Source organism: Tamandua tetradactyla, chromosome 15, assembly GCF_023851605.1.
Source record: "Tamandua tetradactyla isolate mTamTet1 chromosome 15, mTamTet1.pri, whole genome shotgun sequence".
Lineage (NCBI taxonomy): Eukaryota > Metazoa > Chordata > Mammalia > Pilosa > Myrmecophagidae > Tamandua > Tamandua tetradactyla.
The window spans coordinates 31,383,046-31,405,167 of NC_135341.1; positions in this window are offsets into that span (position 1 = coordinate 31,383,046).

The following is a 22,122-nucleotide window of genomic DNA, read 5'->3' on the forward strand; positions in this document are numbered from 1 at the left end:
AATTGCTGTTGCATCAACAAAAATCTTTTTGTCTCACCCACTCTTGGGGATTGAATCCTGTCCCCCATAAAGATATAATCAAGTCTTAAATGCTGTTCCTGTGGGTGTGACCCCATTTGTAAATAGGACCTTTGAAGGTGCTGTTCCTGGTTAAGGTATGTTCTCTTTTGTGAACAGAGTCTTTGAAGATGCTATTTTGAATGAGACTCAATTGAATCAGGGTGGGACTTAATCCATACGGCTGGAGGCCTTATAGATGTAGGAATTTCAGGTGCAGTCAGAAGAAGCCAGAGAAGCAAGAAGTCAGCCAAAAACAGAAAGGCAGACACAAGTAGGGAAAGAGCACCATGAGATGGGAAGTAGAGCTGCAAGCTGAGGAGCCCCAAAGACTGTGGCCAGCCAGCACCAGAGTGCTAAGGACGCTGAGGAGAAACCCTGGCCTTGCCAATGCCTTGATATTGGACGTCTAGCCTCTGAAACCACGAGATAAGTCCTGCCGAACTAGCCACTAATGTGAGTGAAGCCGTCACATTAGATACAAATGATTTCTCCAAGCCTTTGACTGACGTGTTAAAGGTGCAAGTTCATGGCTTGATTCCTGGTGCCTGCCCATGCAAAAAAAAAATAATAATAATAAGGTGCAAGTTCACAGAAGACCTTAATAGTGGGTGTCAGTGGGAGGAAACCATCCCTCCTGGCCAGTTCCCACCAAAGCGTGGATAAGCCAGAAGGGGAACCAGGACCCAGACTGCCGCCCGGGTTCACCACGGAAGGTGGTTTAGCCGGACTCACCTCACCGCAGAGAGAGTGACCCTTTCCTAGGACCCCTGTGTAAGGGAGGCGCTCCTGGAGCACGAAGTCGCCTTTCCCCATTTCACACAGCTGTCCTGGATTCAAAGTCGAAGTCTTCAGAAATGATGCTCTCCTTAGAGGTCCTGTCATCCCTCCTCTTCTCTCCATTAACCTGATTCCCTACCAGGTTATTCTCAGTAATTTAGGAAGATGGCAAAATGTCAATGTTATTCATTGCTCATTGAGCATTTTCCACCTGACAGACACAGTTCTAAGCACGTAATGTGTACTGAACTAAGCGAAGGCCAGGCAGGTAGGTATTATTATCGTCCCCAGGTGTTTGAGAAGCCGAGGCCCAGAAAGGCCAGGAAGTCAGAGCAGTCTGAGCTATTTTTTTTTTTTTTTTTTTTTTTTTTTTTTGAGAGGGAGGAAGGGAAGGAAAGACAGAGAGAAGGAAGGAAGGATAGAAGGAAGGAAAGGAAACATCTTCTTGTTTTTATTGTATTTTGTTTGTTTGTTTTTTACATGGGCTGGGGCCGGGAATCGAACCGAGGTCCTCCGGCATGGCAGGCAAGCACTTTGCCCGCTGAGCCACCGCGGCCCGCCCTGAGCTATTTTAAAGACCTTGGTGAACAGCCCTGGCTGGGTTCCCGCCCTTGAGCGGCCAGCGCTCCGGGCTGGGGTGGGTAGAACGTAAGCCAGAGAATAGGTAAGAGTGGTGAAGAAAACGAATGGAGGAGCCTCGCCCAGGGTCACATAACAGTTAATAAATGCTGGGGCAGGCCTGGAACCCAGCTGTCTGATCCAGGGGCTGACCTCTGAGCACCTACAATGTTCTTCTCAAAGAGCTTAGCTGGCACTTCCACCTGGGCTCCTTAGGGGGAGTCAAAGGGAATCATCACATACAAAACAGAATAGGAAAGAATGCATTAAACGTTTCTACAAAAAAAAACCTTTTGATGAATAATAACCAGACAAATGCAAACCCTTTTACCTAAATATTTGGCTTTGGATCCATATTTCTGTAAGATGCAGTTCTAGGACTAGGATTTCTGGTTCAAAGTTTATATAAAAATTCCCCTCAAAAAGAAAGTTATCTGAAATGCAGATTCTTGATATTAAGTGTTAAATTATTCTCCAGAAAGTTCGTACCAATGCCCGGGTCTGCCAGCACCACCCCAGCACTGACTAATAATCATTTATATACATTTTTGACAATTTGATGGGAATAAAAATGTCAGCTTATTGTTGCTTTGATTTGCATTTCCATGATTATTAATAGATTTTTGAAATCTTGATTTTAGATCATTTTTCTCTGGCATTAATCGAGAATCTGGAAAGTCGGGGAGGAAAGCATTCGCAAAGGGGATGAGCACCACACATTTCTAACTTAATTACTACATCAGTACAATGAGCTCTGCACCATGGATCAGGAAATGAGCTTTCATCTGAGACACAGATCACAATCGATGTGTCTTTGCTTCCAAATCACACAGTTGAAGACCCAAGCAGAAGTGTGTCCTAGAAGCAGGCACTGACCCCTAAGAGGCCTCCTGGGTGAAGCCCGTGCCAAGCAGCACTGCCCCAGCTCACAGGAATGCCCATCTTAGTTCTTTAAAGCACAGTAAAGTCTTTAAGAAGAAACAAGAACCATGTCTCCAATTTTCTCTATGGCTAATTTCAGTTGTAGTAACGCAATGATATTTTTCACTTGAATAGCCTTTAAGATTAATTTTGAAAACAGCAGTAACCACCTGGAGACTTATTTATTGTGAGTTTTCAGCACTATACCAGTGGGGGTAAAAAGAAAAATTCTAAAATAACTTCTTATAAAGCTTAAATGAATTTAATTAGACTGCTAACAATGAAAAAAATACTAAATATTAAACCATTGTAGATGTGATTAATTCCATTTGCATTATGCAGAAAGCACAGCTTCTTCATTCTAGTTTCAGGGGTATATATTGTTGCCAGTGGGACAGCTCCTAATAGAGGCAAACCTAGACTCGGTGCCCACAATGAAATCAGTAAGAATTTTGAACAGAAACCACCCCTGCCTGCCTCCCCACACGCCCACTGAGGCACTTCTCCTTCCCTGGGCTCTTCCCTCCGCCTGAAATCCCTTCCCTGCTGTGTTCCACAGCCAGATTCCAAACCTTCCCTGATGCCAGGCCTGGCCTTCCCCCATCCCCCTGGCCCCTCTGGACCCAGGATACACCAGTGCTTTTGATCCATCCTGCCTACCTCTCATTGTAATAGGTACTCAGTAAATATGTGGCCCATCTATTTTTATAGCTTTCTTTTTTTTTGCATGGGCAGGTACTTGGAATTGAACCCGGCTCTCTGGCAAATACATATTTAATCATTCATTCAACAAATATTTATTGAGCACCTGCTATGTGTCAGGCGCTGTTCTGGGTGTCGGGAAACAACAGTGATCAAGACAGACAAATTTTCTGTGCTCAAAGTAAACAGAGACAGATAATAAATACAATAAAACAATAAGTAACACAGTATGAAGGCAATGAAGGATACAGGTAAAACAATAAAGGGGGAACCTGGTGGGGAGGGCCAAGTGGGCATGCAGTTGTCATTTTAAATAGAGTGTCCAGGGACGTCCTCCATGACAAGGTGACTCGGACGACATGAGGGCCCTCCAGGAGGTGCCTGAGGAAAGAGCTTCTCCAGCAGAGGGGAAAGCCAGTGCAAAGGCCCTGGGGTGGGAGTGTGCCTGGTACATCTTGCAAACAGTGAGGAGACCATATGAGCAGAGTGAGGATCCAGGTCACCCGCGGCCTGACAGGGCATCACGGGGATGTGGATCTTACTCTGATGAAAACAGGGTACCTTTGGAGGGTACAGAGCAGAGGAGTGACAGGATTCAACTCATGTCTAACTGTTTTATTGAACTAGAATTCGCATACCACACAATTCACCTATTTAAAGTGTAAAATTAAATGATGTTTAGTTTATTCATAGGGTTGTACAACCATCACCACTCCTAACTCCGAACATTCCCATCCCACAAAGAAATCCTGTACCCATTAACAATCACTTCCCACACCCCCCAAGCCCCTGGCTTTCTGTCACTGTGAACTGGCCTATTCTAAATATTTGATATAAGTGGGCTTTTGCATCTGGCTTCTTTCACTTACCATAAAGATTTCAAAGTTCATCCATGTGGTAGCATGCATAAGAACTTCATTTCGTTTCATGGTTGAATAATAGTCCATTGCATGGATATAGCACTTTTGTTTATCCATTCGTCAACTGATGGGCCTTTGAATTGCTTCCACCTTTTGGCTATTACAAATAATGCTACTATGGCCATTCACAAATGAGTTTTTGTGTGGATATATGTTTTCGAATTCTTTGGGGTATATACCTAGGACTGGAATTACTAGGCCTTATGGTAGCTCTGTGTTTAACATTTTTAGGAGCTGCCAAACTGTTAAATTTGTTAAATTCCTACCAGCAATATTTGAGGTTCTGATTTCTCCACATCCTTTTTTTCAGGGTAGCCATCCTAGGTGTGAAAGTGCTATCTCAGCATGGTTTTGATTTGCATTTCCCTTAACTAATGACATTAAGCATCTTTTCATGTGTTTATTGGCCATTTGTACATCTCCTTTGAAGAAATGTACATTTAGATCCTTTGCCCATTTTTAATTTGATTGTTTGTCTTTTTATAACATGTTTTAAAAGGCTTATTCTGACTACTGTGCTGAGAGAGTGTATACAAAGGATACATATTACTTTTGAGAAGGTAAGAACAAAACGACAAAAGTTATTTTTAGAAAAGCACTGATCTTGGAATCAAAGTTGTTGAGCACAGGTTCTGGCTCCCATACGTGTCACAGATCATCCTTGACCAGGTGTGGATTCTTGAACAGTAAAGGGCCCAGAGAACCAGGTCCTGTCTGAGTCTCAATGTCCTCATCTACAAAATAGGAACACTGAACCCCGATTAGGACATAGTGCTGACAGAAGTTCTCAAAATAAGGAAGCTAGGAAAACTAGGCCTTGCACACCATAGCACAAGGGAGGCACTCTTAAGAACTTCAGAAATATTTGATGATTCTATGGGAACCGGATTATGCCCACTGAGCGCCTGGGACTGAAGGTCTTCTCAAACCAAAGAGGTATAGAATTGGAGTTTTGCGGTTTGTTCATCGTGTTTGATTAATATTGCTCTGGAATTAGATGGTGAATCTGGACTGACCGATACCGAAGGAGAATCATAAAATATAAGGAAAAGTACAAATACCTAAAAGGAGTTTGGATATTTTTAAATGGCTGTTTATATACACATAAAAAAGGAAACTAGAAGGAAATACATGTAGTAGGTAGGGAAAGCTGTTATAACAAAAAGATGCTGCAATATAGTGGCCTGAAGAACAAAGAAATGTATTTCTTTCTCACATAACAGTTTCAAGGCAAGTGGCAAGTTCCCCCCCACACAATCCTTTCTTCCCTTCTTTGCTCCACCCCCACCAGGCACTGTCCTCATGAGCGTGGTTGAAGCTGGGTGGCTGCACATGCAGGTTCCAGCAGCAGAAAGAGAAAAGAGAGGGTGGAGAAGTCAGTTCCCTGTTTCTGACACAAGCACATGATGTCTCACTTAGGCTCGACTCATGTTCCATTCACTCATGTCCCACAGGTAAGAACCACGGCCCCTGTTCACACTGAGGTAAAAGGGAGGCTGGAAAAGGTCATCCAAGTGGGCAGCCGTCTATGAAAACCTTTCTCCTTCTATGGAAAAAGGAAAGAAAGGCTTTTGGTGGACACCTGCAGTCTCTGTCACATGGACCAAAATGCTCACACAACTGTGACTGTGAGGTGGGTTGTCAGGTACTTTTATTTTCTTCTTTACATAGTGTGTATCTGGATTTTCCTAAAATTGTTATATTGCCCTCAAGCAGTATGCAAAACAACAGCTGTGGTTCTAATCACGGGTTATGGATTCAGACTGACTGGATGTAAATCACCCTTACTAACTTGTAAACTTACACCAATGGCTTATCCTTGCTGAATCTTTGTTTTCCCCGGAATGATGAATAGTGTTGGATACCATTAGCATTACCATAACTAGGATGGTGATTATTACTATAAAGCTACCTAATACACAAGTCCTGGTTGTTTTTGGAGCCTCGACTCCCCATGGCCATCTCCTTTTACTTATCTCTCCTTCCTCCTCCTCATTCTCTTAAACTATTTCGTTTATTAAGTAAATGCTCAAGTCCTCTCCCTCTCAACTCTCCCACTCGCATTTTTTATCAACATTCTCCAACCCTGCTTTCTCTTTCACCTCCCTGCACCAAGGATGTCCAAATGTCCAAGGTGGAGGGTGCACCCAATGGCCTGTTTGGAATAGATTTGGTGAACTACTCTCAGGTCCCAGAGGCCATTTAGATCTGGTCTAAAAGGGTGAAACAATGCTCCCACGAGCATCCCTGGGTAGTCTGGAGAGAAGCTAACCCCTGAGCTGGCTTCTTTCCTGCACCCAAGTTACTGGGACTGAACCCATCTCTCTGTCGTCTCTGTGACCCCTCTCTTCTTCCTCTCCTTTCATCCCTACACCCAAACGTGTGCAAGCTTGGAGGAGCACAATTTGAGGAGCCTTTTAAACAGTTCACTTAAGCTATTAAAAGATGATGATTGACCTTGGGAAATGACAACGCAATTGTTTTATTAGATTGCTTGGGGGAAAAAAAAGTTCAAAAGCCTGGCTGTCTTACTACTGATTTCTCAGAGTTCTCCTTACATGCTTCTAAATTTGGATCTCAAAAATTATTGAGCTTGTACTGGAAAAATAAAACCAGAATCTGAAGTCCTGCCAAAGCCCAGACTGACTCTCCAGCTTTCTCCCAAAGCCCTTGGAATGAGAAGACGCCAGGTTGTTAGATTTGGGGGAAGGGAAGTGGAATATGTCATTGTTGGGTTTTGGTGGGGAGAAGGTACATGAGAGAGTTGAAGATTCTCCACTAAACTGACCTCTGTCTTTACAACTCCAAACCAAATGTTTACAGGCGCTCTTGATTGATGGAATGGAGGGTGGAAAATAATACCACAACCAACCTGCTAAAGAAAAACAAGCGATCTAACACATAGTTCTAAGACAAAGGCCCAGAAACAGTTTTTTATTGTTTTCTAATAAGTGTGTGTCCTGGGGGTTGGGGCTAGGCCCTTGTAGAGAGGAAACAGCAGTGAGCTGAAGATACACAAGTATGAAAGTCCATGTACGTTTGGAGGGTATGGGCTGGCCGCGTCTGACAGACAATGAAGGTTCAAACCAAAGGTCCAAAGGCTCCTCATCCACTCTTCCCAAGGGCAATGAGAAGAGAGAACCCTGGACCTCCAAGATCCTGTCACCTCTAGCACTCCATGAAGTTCACTGCATCAGCTTCCATCAGCTTTCCTGAGCACCTCTGCACACCAGCCCCTGCACTTCCCACGCTGTCAGGCCCTCTGTACTCCCCTTCAATCTCACATCAACCCATCCACAGAAGGAGCCCTGGCCCCCAACTCCCAGAAGAAAAGACTGAGATGTGAGGCGAGAAGTGACCTCCCCAAACCACAGAGCTCTGAAGTGACAGTGCCGGCTCACATCCAGTGTGAGGTGTGACCATGCGTGTGTGCATGCACGGGCGTTTACGGGGGAGACCAGGGTGCGTGGCTTCGGTTCATTTTCAATCACCCGATCGCATGTCTCCCTCTTTGCTCCCTCAGCAATTTTTTTCTCTAATATTCAAACCTCGGCACAATCCTCTTTGTGGAGAGTCCTGGCTAACGTTCCCTACCGGAGACCGAAGGAACTGCAGTCTAGGCCCTGAGCCCTCGTCAGGAGCCGTCGGGCCTTGGAGAGTCCCCAAGATGATGACCTGTAATTCAGCTCCCTCCTCCAAGGAAAGGCTAGAGCAAGAGGTGACACACTTGCTGGCATAATGTTGTCAGGCTAAAATCAGATATTTTATGTGGAAGGTGAAGTGTGCAAAGCAATGAATATTTCAGTAAAGTCAAAGAAAAGTGTTGGACGGAGGAACTCTCATTTAGAAGTCTGCATTTGACAGGTTCAGTATTCTGGTTGACTCCTCTTTTCTAAAGCCCATCCCTGTCTTATTTTCATCTCTTCTTCAAAAAACAGGAGGGGGAAAGGGAGGAAAAACATGTTTTCTAATAACATAAATTTAGGGGTTCCGAATTATGCAGCAGAAGCACTTGCAGGAACCCTGGGCTTTGTGTCTCATCTCCCAGGGCTGCACTTCTTTGGCCTGAGCCCTCCAAATGACTTGCTCATTCAAATTGCTAGGGGACTAGGAATGACCTGTGATATCCCTCTCCTGGTCCTTAAAACTGCTTGGAAAAAAAAAACAGCTATTTCCAGAAGTTCTAATGTTGGCTCCAAATAAGAAAGCAGGAATGGACCTAGGAGGACATTCACCTTCCAATTTTGGAGTGTCCTGCAGGTTAGGTAGCCCAGGTCAGCAGGGCAGCCCTGAAGCAATTTCTAAACACAGACCACTGAGGTTCAAATCTGGCTCTTTCACTTCTTTGCTGTGTGACTCTAGACAAATTTACTCAACCCTCCTATACCTCAGTTCCTCCTTTTAAAACGTATCGTGCTACTTTCTTTGTAGGACTGTTTGAGGATTCCGTAAAATAAAATAATTATATGTGCTGAATGCTAGTGGGCAATATTTTTTCTATGCAAATTTCTTTTCTCTGTAGACTCAGGATTCTTCCTGACCCCATCTTCTTTTTCAACTTAATTTAAAGAAATGAAAACTACAACCAGATAGCATTTCTCTCCTATCAGACTGTCAAAATCCACGAGCTTGACAATATAGTCTGTTGGGGAGGCTGTGAAGAAATGGGTACTCTCACTGAGTGCCATTGAGAATGTAAAATAGTACAAAGGGTTGTGAAAATAAAAGGAGGAGAATGTGATAACATTTAGTAAAATTGCACAGGCCCTTATGCTTTGATCCAACAAAATCACTTCTAACAATCTTAGAGATGCACTGGCAAAAATACACAAAAAGACATGAGACATCAACCGATTGCAATGAGGGACCTTTCTTGGATCCAGATTTGCACAAACAAATTGTAATTTAAAAGCCAATCACGGAAAAGTGGTGATGCAATGTGGTGAAACGTGGTTCCTGCATCCTAGTGATGCAGGAACATGGTGTATGCAATATTCCTAAGGAAAAATTATTAATACTTTTAGTGTGATTATGATATTGTGGTTACATTTTTAAGAGTCCTTATCTTTTAGAGATACTTAATTGAAATATTTATGAATGGAATATGATATCTTGGATTTGCTTCAAAACAATGCAGAGGATGAGTGGCTGAGATATACTTAGGGGTTTATTAAGCTGTCCTATTTTTGCATATGTTTTGAAATTTCCATGAAAAAAACTAAAACATTATACAAAAAGTGGGAAGCCCACTTTGATCCTGCCCTAATCCTAGGACCCTGCCCTCTCCCCAGGCAGCCACTTTGCTTCAGTTTGCTCTGAAGCCTTCCGGCTTTTTTCCGGGCATTTAAGTATTACAGATATACCCACATGGGTGAGAGGGTAGTATTTTTTTTTTTTTTGAGGACCGTTTTTTTTTCTATTTATAGTAATAATACCATCCTGCATATATTCTGTCTCCTTGCTTTTTTTCAGCCATATGCCTTGGAAAACTTCTACATCAGCACACAGAGATCTGGTCCTTTCTTCCAACATTACATGGTGTCCCATGGTAAGAATGTACCACAAATTCCCATAAAACAATGAACATTTATGTTGTTTCAATGTTTTGCAATTACAAGCATTGCTGCAATGAACGTTCTTGTATGTATCTCCTCAGGCGGGAGAGATGGTTTCTGTAGGGTAGACAGTAAGAAATAAGGTATTTTCAGCTGATTAGATATTAACCATGCCTTCCATTTACCCTGTCTTCTATCATTAAGATCTCTGAGACTTGGTTTCCTCTTAGTCCATATGGAGCTGCAACAAATGGGAATGCTATTTTTATTATTTCCAGCTTCCCCATTTTTTCATTATTTTGTCCCCAGCTTGCCTTCAGCCTCCTTCACTTCTTAGAGTAATTGCTCTAAGTTCTCACTTCTACCCTGCCTTTCTGATCCAATCAGCTCAGCTCCACCTCTCTGCCCTTCCTCTCTGCCTCTCTGGAAGACCCCTTGCCACGGCCTGTACCTAGCCCCGTCCACCTCTCCAGCCTCATCATATGTCACAAACATTACCCCTGCTCTCAGTCCTCAGTCACACCAGCCTGTTACTCCTCAGATCACTCTGACCCCTCCCATTTTGAGGCTTTGCATGGATTGCTGTAGTGACCTCTACTCTTCCTTTTGCTGTCAGCTTAATCGACACTTCCTAAAGGCACCCATCCCTGACCTCCTGCTCTGGAAGTTCTGGGAACATATCATTTTAGCACTTAGAGCATTTTGTATAATGCATGGATTTTTCAATTAATCTGACCAAGGTCTCTCTCACATCAGACCTGTGAGGACAGAAAATTGAGTGCATTTTTGCCTATTACTGTATACCCAGGATCCAGCACAGTCCCAAGAACATACTAAAGCCTCAATAAATATTGTTGAATAAATGAATGAATAAGTGAAGGAACTATGGAACACCTAGTCACATATGGATAACTCGCTTCATTTGCATATTCTTACTTTTCCCTATTTCGAGCAAGTGATGATTCATCCACAAGGTCCAGTAGCAGAGAAGAGTCAAACATCCAGTGGTGCTGCTGGCCTGGTTCTCTTCACAGTCCTTTGCAGATCTGAAGTTCCATATTTTTTATAAAGCAACAACTCCTTCATGAAGACTCCTCCATCTAGGAAGACACCTCACTGTTGTCTTTCAATTCCTACAGCACCTCACATGGCATGTTTAGTATTTATCTGGTATACGCATCATTCACAGTCATGCCTCCTTGACTACCAAAGCTGTGGTCAGGGTCTAAATCGGAGTTATCTTTGCCTCCCTTGGGCCTAGTGAGTATTGGCATGGCCTCTAATAAGTCTTCAATACCATATCACGGAATGAGAGTGTAAATGAATGAAGGAAGGAATGACTAAAAGGGGCCCTTACATACCAGTTCCATCTAATGGTGGAATCTTAGCTGAGCTCTGGTCTAAGAGGTAGAAGATCCCCAAAAATGTTTCCAGAAGAAAATCCTGGCCCTCCGATTCTTCTCTGCAGTCTACTTCTGGCTGGCTGAAAGGGATCCCTGCCCCTCATTGCTGGGCCTGCCTTTGCCAGCAATTCAGAGCCCGTGAAGGTGTTCTAGAAGCATGGCCATCTTCTCCCTGTGAAGTTCCTTCTTTAATTAGGCTGCTAGAATGCTGAATGCCAAGTTTTTCCTGGGCAAACCCAACAACTTTTTTTGGCTGGCATAACTGTTTTCTTCTTCTTAGTCTCCACTTTTTCCTTCAAAAATTCTTATTTCCTAAATCTTATTGTTTGACTTTTTTTGTATTTTTTTTAATTCTACAAATTAAATTTTAAAAAGAGCTAGATAAATATACCGATTAAAATTTTACATCTGAAGTCTCCACTTTCTGGTTCTAGTCACAGGAATTCAGAAAGAATCTCAAGATTGAAATGACCTCAGGGGTCATTTAATTCTTTCTTCCTCTTCAGAAAACTGCACCATTCTTTGGAAAAATGAGTAATTCTTGGGCTTGGGCATAGAAAATACAAGATGAAAGTGGAACATCTTGGTGTGCCAGAAAGTAAGGAAGTACTCAAAAATTAGAAGGACATGTCAAAATTTGGCCCAGCTTGTAAGAGACAAAGCTGAGATAATTTGAATATTAAAATAAACAATGATGAATAAATAATGATAAAAAAGGAGCATAAGCTACTGAATAAAAGAAGGATGAATAAGTCTAAGTTCAATTAATTAATTAATGCAGAAGTTCTCTTTCTAATGGTAGAAAGACAAATAACAAACATAAAAGGAATGATGGAAGTAGGAAATCACCATTTGGTAACCACCATATCAATGACTTTCAGGTAAGCTTCATCAATGGAGGAAAAATGGTGGGTGAAAATTTGAGGATAATAATATTTAAATAATCTCAAAGTATATCCCCATAAGACAAATATAAATTACCACAGAAAACAACAAGGAAACTTCACAGTAGAAAAACCTGGCAGAAAGCACCTTAAGGAAGAGATCAAAGTTAATATTGTTAGTAATGGGACAAATCAATATCATGCACCTCCTGATATGATGTGCTGAGAAGAATGCAAAATCCCTCAGTGGTATTTCCGCGAAAGAAGTGTAACCTGAATGTAATCATAAGGGAACATAAGAGAGACCCAAACTGAGGACTATGGTTGTCCTGAAATCTGTTGTCTAAAAAAGGATGATTCTACTGTGTGAAGATTATACCTCAATAACATTATTTTGTAAAACAACAACTGGCCTACACTCTTCAAAAATGTCAATGTTATGGGAAACAAAGAAAAACTAGGAATTGTTCTACATCAAAGGAGACTAAATAGACATGACAACTAAATGCAACATAACAATGCAGGATTTTCTTTTGCTATAAAGTACATTTTTGGGACAAAGGGCAAAATCTGAATACGGTCTGTAGATGAAAAATTAATATTGTATGAATGTTCATTTCCTAATTTTGATAACTGTACTATGTTTATAGAAGAGAATAATCTTGCTTTTAAGAAACAGACTCAGGGCGGGCCGCGGTGGCTCAGCGGGCAAAGTGCTTGCCTGCTATGCCGGAGGACCTCGGTTCGATTCCCGGCCCCAGCCCATGTAACAAAAAACGGAAAAACAAAATACAATAAAACAAGAAAATGTTTAAAGATGTTTCCCTTTCTTCCTTCCTTCCTTCCTTCTATCCTTCCTTCCTTCTCTCTGTCTTTCCTTTAAAAAAAAAAAAAAAAAAAAAAAAAAAAGAAACAGACTCAGAAGTATGTAGTGGCAAAAGTGCATCCTATCTTGCCTGCAACTTAAGTTTAAGGAGTAGGTAGGTAGGTAGGTAGATAGATAGACAGATAGACAGACAGACAGACAGACAGACAGACAGACAGACAGACAGACAGATAGATAGATAGATAGAGATAGATAGATAGATAGATAGATAGATAGATAGAAAAAGAAAGAAAGATAGTGTTCTAGTTTGCTAGCTGCCAGAATGCAATATACCAGAAATGGAATGGCATTTAAAAGGGGAATTTAATAAGTTGTGAGTTTACAGTTCTAAGCCCAAGAAAATGTCCCAATTAAAACAAGCCTGTAGAAATGTCCAATCTAAGGCATCCAGGGAAAGATACCTTGGTTCAAGAAGGCCAATGAAGTTCAGGGTCTCTCTCTCAAGTGAGAAGGCACATGGTAAACAAAGTCAGGGTTCCTCTCTCATCTGGAAGGGCACATGGCGAGCACGGCATCAAGTGCTAGCTGCTTCTTCTGGCTTCCTGTTTCATGACACTCCCTAGGAGGTGTTTTCCTTCTTCATCTCCAAAGGTCGCTGGCTCGGGGACTCTCTCCTTCATGGTGCTGTAGCATTCTCTGCTCTCTCCAAATCTCTATCATTCTCCAAAATGTTTCCCCTTTTATAGGACTTCAGAAACTAATCAAGACCCACCCAAATGGGTGGAGACAAGTCATCACCTAATCCAGTTCAACAACCACTCTTGATTAAATCACATCTCCAGGGAGATGATCTAATTACAGTTTCTAACATAAAATACTGAATAGGGATTAGAAGAAACGGCTGCCTTTATAAAATGGGATTAGGATTAAAGCATGGCTTTTCTAGGGTACATACATCATTTCAAACCAACACAGATAGATAGATAGTGTTCTAGTTTCTAGCTGCTGGAATGCAATGTACCAGAAACGGAACGGCTTTAACAAGGGGAATTTAATGAGTTGCTAGTTTACAGTTCTAAGGCCGAGAAAATGTCCCAATTAAAACAAGTCTATAGAAATGTCCAATCAAAACCATCCAGGGAAAGATACCTTGGTTCAAGAAGGCTGATGAAGTTCAAGGTTTCTCTCTCAAGTGAGAAGGCACATGGTGAACACAGTCAGGGCTTCTCTCTCAGCTGGAAGTGCACATGGTGAATACAGTGTCATCTGCTAGCTTTCTCTCCTGGCTTCCTGGTTTCATGAAGCTCCCTGGGAGGCGTTTTCCTTCTTCATTTCCAAAGGTCACTGGCTGGTTGACTCTCTGCTTCATGGTACTGCAGCATTCTCTGCTTTCTCTGAATCTCTCATTCTCCAAAATATTTCCTCTTTTATAGGACTCCAATAAACCAATCAAGACCCACACAAATGGGTGGAGACATGTCGTCCCCTAATCCGGTTTAACAACCATTCTTGACTAAATCACATCATCCAGGGAGATGATCTCATTACAGTTTCAAACATACAGTATTGAATAGAGATTATTCTACCTTTATGAAATGGGATGTATATTAAAACATGGCTTTTCTTAGGGGGCATACTTCCTTTCAAACCAGCATAGATAGATAGATGGATAGATGGATAGCTAGCTAGCTAGATAGATAGATAGATAGATATAGATAGATAGACAGACAGACAGACAGACAGACAGATAGTACTGGGTGAGAGCCCAGACAAGCAAATGGTGACTTAAAAACAGTATGCTTTCATGGTACCCTTTATGGCTCCTCCCATATCTCTTCACCAACTTGGTTCAGAGCTGGCCTGTGCCCCCAGTGTGGGTCCCTGGTCCCAGTCTGGTAGGTAGCAAACTAATCTTTGTGATCATTCTAGGTTGCGTGTATGTCTGAGTCAATCTGTCTGGTGGGAAGCTAAAGGACTGAACCAGGACACATGTCTTAGTCTCACCATCCCAGAACCTATCCTGTGTATAGATGTGGTTCACAGAGATCTTGGACAGAATGCCATAGGAGAAGAGTCAAAGCACACTTGCTTGGGGCAAAGGGCCATCTGCTGTGGGACATACAGTGTGGCATTTGGGACCATAAGAAAACAATGTTTCCTAGAAGAATGGGGATATTTGTAGCCATGTAAAAAATAGGGGAATTGCTAGGGGCATGGGAAAAGATGCATGCACAGAAAAGAGTAGGGAGGACCCTATGCTTTTAAGTCAGGCTGTTCTCTAAACTCATTATTGGGATGGCTAACTTCTAAAGGAGAGCACACACATAAGCTAATTTGCAAAAACTTGATTTGCACAGATGTTTCCTTTGTTGTTTTGTGGGGTTTTTAAAAATTACTTGCTGGGATTCAAGGAAATCTCTCTAATAGCACTATCAGGATACCAGCCTAAGGAGCAGATGCCTCAGTATCTGAATTCTAGGGATAACACATTAAAACATCAACATGTCCAGGTTGCAACAAAAGATTACAAAGCATACAAAGAAACAGGAAATGATGACCCATACAAAGGAGTTGGAGAAGGCATTAGAAGCCATCAAATAGGAGGACCAGATAGGTTTGGTATTTGGAAAATACCAAACAAAAACTTCTAATAAATACTCCTAAATATGCTAAAAGAGGTACAGGAAATCAGGAAAATGATACATGAACACAAAGAAAACATTAATAAAGAGATAGAAAGTATGAAAAGGAACCAAATAGAGCTGAAGACCAGAGCAAGAGGAATAAAAATTTCCTTAGAAAGGTTCAACAGTAAATGGAAGCTGGCAGAAGGAAGAGTCAATGAACTTGAAAACAAGACAATTGAAATTATTCGGTCAGAGGAACAAAAGAGAGAGAGAGAGAGCAACAGAGAGAGAAGAAAGGAAAAATGTGAACCCAGCCTGAGGAACAAGTGTAACACCATCAAGTATACCAATATATACATTGTGAAAGTTCCAGAAGGAGGAGAGAGAATGGGACAGAAAGAATAGCCAAAGAACTAATGGCTAAAACTTGCCAAATTTAATGGAAGACATGAATATACACAACTAAGATGCACAAGCAACTCCAAGCACAATAAACCCAAATAGACCCAAACCAAGATCCACATTTGTCAAACTACCAAATGCCAAATGTAAAGAGAGAATTCTGAAAGCCACAAGAAAGAAACAATGTATCACATGCAAAGGAGCCACAATAAGATTAAGTGCCAATTTCTCATTAGAAACCATAGAAAAAAGAAGTCAATGAGAGCACATATTGAAATGCTGAAAGAAAAAAATTGCCAAGCAAAAATTTTATTCCCAGATAAACAAAAGCTGAGGGAGTTCATCACTACAAGACCAGTCATACAAGAACTGCTAAAGGGAGTTCTTCAGGGACAGGAAAGGACAGTAGATAATAGATCAATGCTACATGAAGAATAAAGATGTCCAATAAAGATAGCAATACAAGCAAATATAAATGTCAGTACCACTGTTTTTTTGTTTGTAACTCTACTTTTTACTTCCTACAGCATCTAAAAGTACATGCATAAAAAATGCATTAAAAAGTAGTGTAAGTCAATGGTTTTGGACTCATAATACATAAATAAGTAATTTGTGACAAAAAAATACATAAAGGTGATGGGACAGAGGGGTACAGAATCATTGTTTGTGTGTGCTATTACAGTTAAGTTGGGATCAAACCAAATAAGATTATAATAGATAAAAGATGTTAAATGTAACATGGCAAACCACAAAGAAAATATCAGGGAAAATATGTACAGAAGGAAATGAGATGGGATTAAGGGTTCACTACAAAAGGTCAACTAAATAATAAAATAGGCAGCAATGAAAGACATGAGGGACAAAAAAGGTAAAAGACTTTAAAACACCAAAGAGTAAAATAGCAGAATAAAGTGCTGCATTATTAGCAATTACTTTAAATGTAAAAGGGTTAAACTCGGCAGTCAAAAATCAGAAGTTGGAAGATAAAAACACATGATCAATTCTATGATGCTTACAAGAGAGACACACTTTAAATTCAAAGGAATTGGCTGAAATTAGGCTAAAAGTGAAAGGATGGAAAAATATTCCATGCAAATAGTAATCAAAAGAGAGCAGCAGTGGTAAGGCTAATATAAGACAAAATAGACTTTAAGTCAAAAAACTATTAAAAGGGACAAAGAAGGGCAATAAATATTGATGAAAGGATCAATTCTTCAGCAAGATATGACTATGCCCCAAAATATATGAAGCAAACATTGACAGATTCGAAGACAGTAATGGAGGGGTCTACATTAATAGGAGCAGACTTCAATATAGCACTTCTAATCATGAGTAGAACATCTACATAGAATATCAATAAGTAAATTGAAGACTTGAATAGTGCTATGAACCTATTAGACCCAGTAGACCTACATAGGGCACTTTATCCAATAACAGGAGTACACATTACTCTCAAGTGTACACAATCATTCTCTAAGATAGATCATATGTTAGGTCACAAAATAGGTCTCAATAAATTTTTACAGACTGCAGTCATACAAAGTATTTTCTCCAACCACAGTGGAAGGAAACTAAAAACTGATAAAGAGGGTGTGGTGGTTTGAAATGATGTATGTACCCTAGAAAAACCAAGCTTTAATCCTAATCCCATTTTATAAAGGCAGCCATTTCTTCTAATCCTTATTCAGTACTGTATATTAGAAACTGTATCAGATCATCTCCCTGGAAATGTGATTTAATCAAGAGTGGGTTTTTTGTTTGTTTGTTTGTTTGTTTGTTTTTATTAATTAAAAAAATTAACTAACACAACATTTAGAAATCATTCCATTCTACATATACAATCAGTAATTCTTAATATCATCACATAGATGCATATTCATCATTTCTTAGTACATTTGCATCGATTCAGAAAAAGAAATAGAAAGACAACAGAAAAAGAAATAAAACGATAATAGAGAGAAAAAATAAAAATAAAAAATAAAACAAAATAAAATAAAAACTATACCTCAGATGCAGCTTCATTCAGTGTTTTAACATAATTACATTACAATTAGGTATTATTGTGCTGTCCATTTCTGAGTTTTTGTATCCAGTCCTGTTGCACAGTCTGTATCCCTTCAGCTTCAATTACCCATTATCTTATCCTATTTCTATCTCCTGATGGTCTCTGTTACCAATGACATATTCCAAGTTTATTCTCGAATGTCGGTTCACATCAGTGGGACCATACAGTATTTGCCCTTGTTTTTGGCTAGTCTCACTCAGCATAATGTTCTCTAGGTCCATCCATGTTATTACATGCTTCATAAGTTTATTCTGTCTTAAAGCTGCATAATATTCCATCGTATGTATATACCACAGTTTGTTTAGCCACTCTTCTGTTGATGGAGATTTTGGCTGTTTCCATCTCTTTGCAATTGTAAACAATGCTGCTATAAACATTGGTGTGCAAATGTCCGTTTGAGTCTTTGCCCTTAAGTCCTCTGAGTAGGTACCTAGCAATGGTATTGCTGGGTCGTATGGCAATTCTATATTCAGCTTTTTGAGGAACCGCCAAACTGCCTTCCACAGCGGTTGCACCATTTGACATTCCCACCAACAGTGGATAAGTGTGCCTCTTTCTCCTCAAGAGTGGTTTTTAAACTGGATTAGCTGGAGGCATATCTCCACCCATTTGGGTGGGTCTTGATTAGTTTCTGAAGTCCTATAAAAGAGGAAACATTTTGGAGAATGAGAGATCCAGAGAGAGCAGAGCAGAACGAAATAGCCACGAGAAGCAGAGTCCACCAGCCAGTGACCTTTAGAGATGAAGAAGGAAAATGCCTCCCAGGGAGCATCATGAAACAGGAAGCCAGGAGAATGACACCGTGCTCGCCATGTGCCCTTTCAGATGAGAGAGGAACCCTGACCAAGTTTACCATGTGCTTTTCCAGATGAGAAAGAAACTCTGACTGTGTTCCCCTTTTAAAAATTCCTCTTTTAAAAAGTCATTCTGTTCCTGGTATACTGCATTCTGGCAGCTAGCAAACTAGAATAGAGGGCGAACTGGAAAATTCACAAATACATGGAAACCAAATGATACACTCTTAATCAATAGTTCAAAGAAGAAATCTCAAGGGAAATGAAAAATACCTTGAGACAAATGAAATGAGAACAAAACATACCAAAAGTTATGGGATACAGAAAAGGCAGTGACAGAGAAATTTATACCTCTAAATGTTCATATTAAAAAAGAAGAAAGATCTCAAATCAATAATCTAATTTCATACCGAGAGGATCTAAAAAGAGTAGCTAACTAAGCCCAAAGTGAACAGAAGGAAGGACATACTAAAGACTAGAGCACAGATGAATGAAATAGAGAATAAAAAAACAATGGAGTAAACTAATCCAAAAGTTGGTTGTTTGAAAAATCCAATAAAATGAATGAACCTTCAGCTAAACTAACAAAGAAAAAAAGAGAGAGGGCAGCAAATAGCAAAAATCAGAAATGAAAGGGTAGACATTATGACTGACCATTCAGAAATAAAAAGAATCAAAAGAGGAAATTTTGAACAATTGTTACCAAAAAATTATACAGTCTAAATGAAATGGACAAATTCCTAAAGACACACACTTCCTAAATAGACCCAAGAAGAAACAGAAGATCTCAACAGACAAATAATAAGTAAAGACATTGATTCAATAATGAAAAACCCCCCAACAAAGAAAATTCCAGGAACAGATGACTTCACTGGGGATTTTATTTATTTATTTATTTATTTATTTATTGTGAAAAATAACATAGATACAAAAAGGCAATACATTTCAAAGCAAACAGCAACAATTAGTTATAGAACAGATTTCAGAGTTTGGTATGGTTACAATTACACAATTTCAGATTTTTACTTCTAGCTGCTCCAAAACACTAGAGACTAAAAGAAATATCAGTGTAATGATTCAGAACTCACACTCATTTGTTAAATCCCACCTTCTTTCTATAACATCACCATCTCCTTTGATCTTTCTCCAACTCTTTAGGGTTACTTGGGCTATGCCCATTCTAACTTTTTTCATGTTGGAAGGGGATGTTAATAATATGGGATAGGGGGATAGAACTAGTTGATGTTCTGGAGAGGCTGACCCCTCTGGGTTTCAGGACTTATTTGGTCCAAGAACCCATCTGGAAATTGTAGGATTCTGAAAAGTAATCATAGTGCATGGAACCTCTGCAGAATCTCAGATAAAGCACAAAGTATTCTTTAGGGTTGGCAGGAATGGTTTTGGTTGAGGTTTGGCAAGCCATGATAGGTAACAATGCCTAGCTTGCATAAGAGTAGCCATTAGAGGAGACTCTCAACTCTATTGAACTCTCTCAGTCACTGATACCCTATTTGATATACTTCTATTTCCCCTTTTAGTTAAGAAGGCATTGTCAATCCCACAGTACTAGGGCCAGGCTCTCCTTGGGAGTCATATCCCACATTTCCAGGGAGACTTTCACCCATGGATGTCATGTCCCACATGGAGGGAAAGTGATGATTTTCCTTGCAGAGTGGGCTTAGGGAGAGAGAGAGGCCATATCTGAGCAACAAAAAAAGGTCCTCTGGAAGTAACTCTTAGGCATAACTATAGGTAGGCTTAGCTTCTCCATCAAACAAATATGTTTCACAAGAGCAAGCTTCAAGATCAAGGGCTTGGCCTACTGACTTGGGAGTTCCTAATGTTTGAGACAGTATCAGGGGTTTCCTCAGTAGTAAAGTTTAATAATTCCATATATTTTTTCCCATCCTTCAAGGGACTTTGCCAATACTTTTTGATCATCTGCTGAATATACATCTGGGATATGTCCAGGCATTGCATTAAACTATACAGAATTACAGGCCCTCATTCCCATTCTGGGCTGCATGTGTTTGGGTTGTTTAAATGACCTATTTCACTGGTGAATTTTAACAAACATTTAAAGAATAATTAAGACAAATTCTGCTCAAACACTTCAAAACAAATTGAACAGAACAAAAGGGAAGACTTCCTAATTCATTCCATGAGGCAGCATCACCCTAATATCAAAGCCAGATAGAAATATTACAGGAAAAGAAAATTACAGACCAATATCCCCTATGAATGTAGACTCAAAAATCTTCAATAAAATACTAACAAACTGAATTCAACTGTAAATCAAAAGGATTATGTACTATAAGCAAGTGGGATTTATTCCAGGAATGTAACAGTAGTCAACATAAGAAAATCAATCAGTGTAATATGCCACATTAATAGAATAAGAAAAAAAATATGGTTATCTCAATTAATGCAGAAAATGCATTTGACAAAATCCGGCACCTCTGCATGACAAAAACATTCCAAAAAATAGGATTCAAACTGAATCGCCTCAATATGATAAAGACATATATGAAAAACCCACAGCTAATATCACACTCAATAGCAAAAGACTGAAATCTTTCCCCCTCAGATTAGGAACAAGACAAGGATGCCCATGATCACTGTTGACATTCAACATTGTACTGAAAGTGCTAAGCAGAACCACTAGGCAAGAAAAAGAAATAAAAAGCATCCATGTTGGAAAGGAAGAAGTAAATTATCCCTACTCACAAATGGCATAAGCCTATGTACAGAAAATCCAAAAGAATCTAAAAGAAACTACTCAAGCTTATAAGTGAATTTAGCAAAGTGGTGAGGTACAAAACCATTATTCAGAATTTAGTGGTATTTCTATATACCTACAATGAACAATCCAAAAATGAAATCAAGAAAACAATTTTCATTTATAATACCAACCAAAAAAATAAAATATCTAGGAATAAATTTTACCAAGGATGTAAAAGAATTGTACACAGAAAACCACGAATCATTACTGAAGGAAATTAAAGACCTAAGCGAATGGAAAGATATTCCATGCCCATAAACTAAAAGACTTGGTATCATTAAGATGTCAATTCTCAAAGCAATTTACAGATTTAACACAATCCAACCGAAATTCTACCAACCTTTCCAGAAATGATAATGCTAATCATCAAATTCACATGGAAAATGAAAGGACCCTGAATAGTAATGACTATCTGAAAAAGAACAAAGAGAACTCACACGTCACAATTTCAAAGCTTATTACTAAGCTACAGTAATCAAAACAGTACGGTATGAGCACAAGACCAGACATATAGACTGAGGGAATAGAAATGCAAGTGCAGGAAAAAACTCACACATCTAACCAATGGATTTCTGACAAGGGAGCCAAATCCACTAAATGGGTAAAGAATAATCTCTTCAGAAAAGTTTGTTGTGAAAACTGGACAGCCATATGCAAAAGTATGAAAGTGGACCTCTACCTCAGACCATATACAAAAATTAACTCAAAATGAGTCGAAGACCTAAATATAAGAATTAAAACTATAAAACTCCTCAGAGAAAACATAGGGAAGCAGTCTCAGTACCT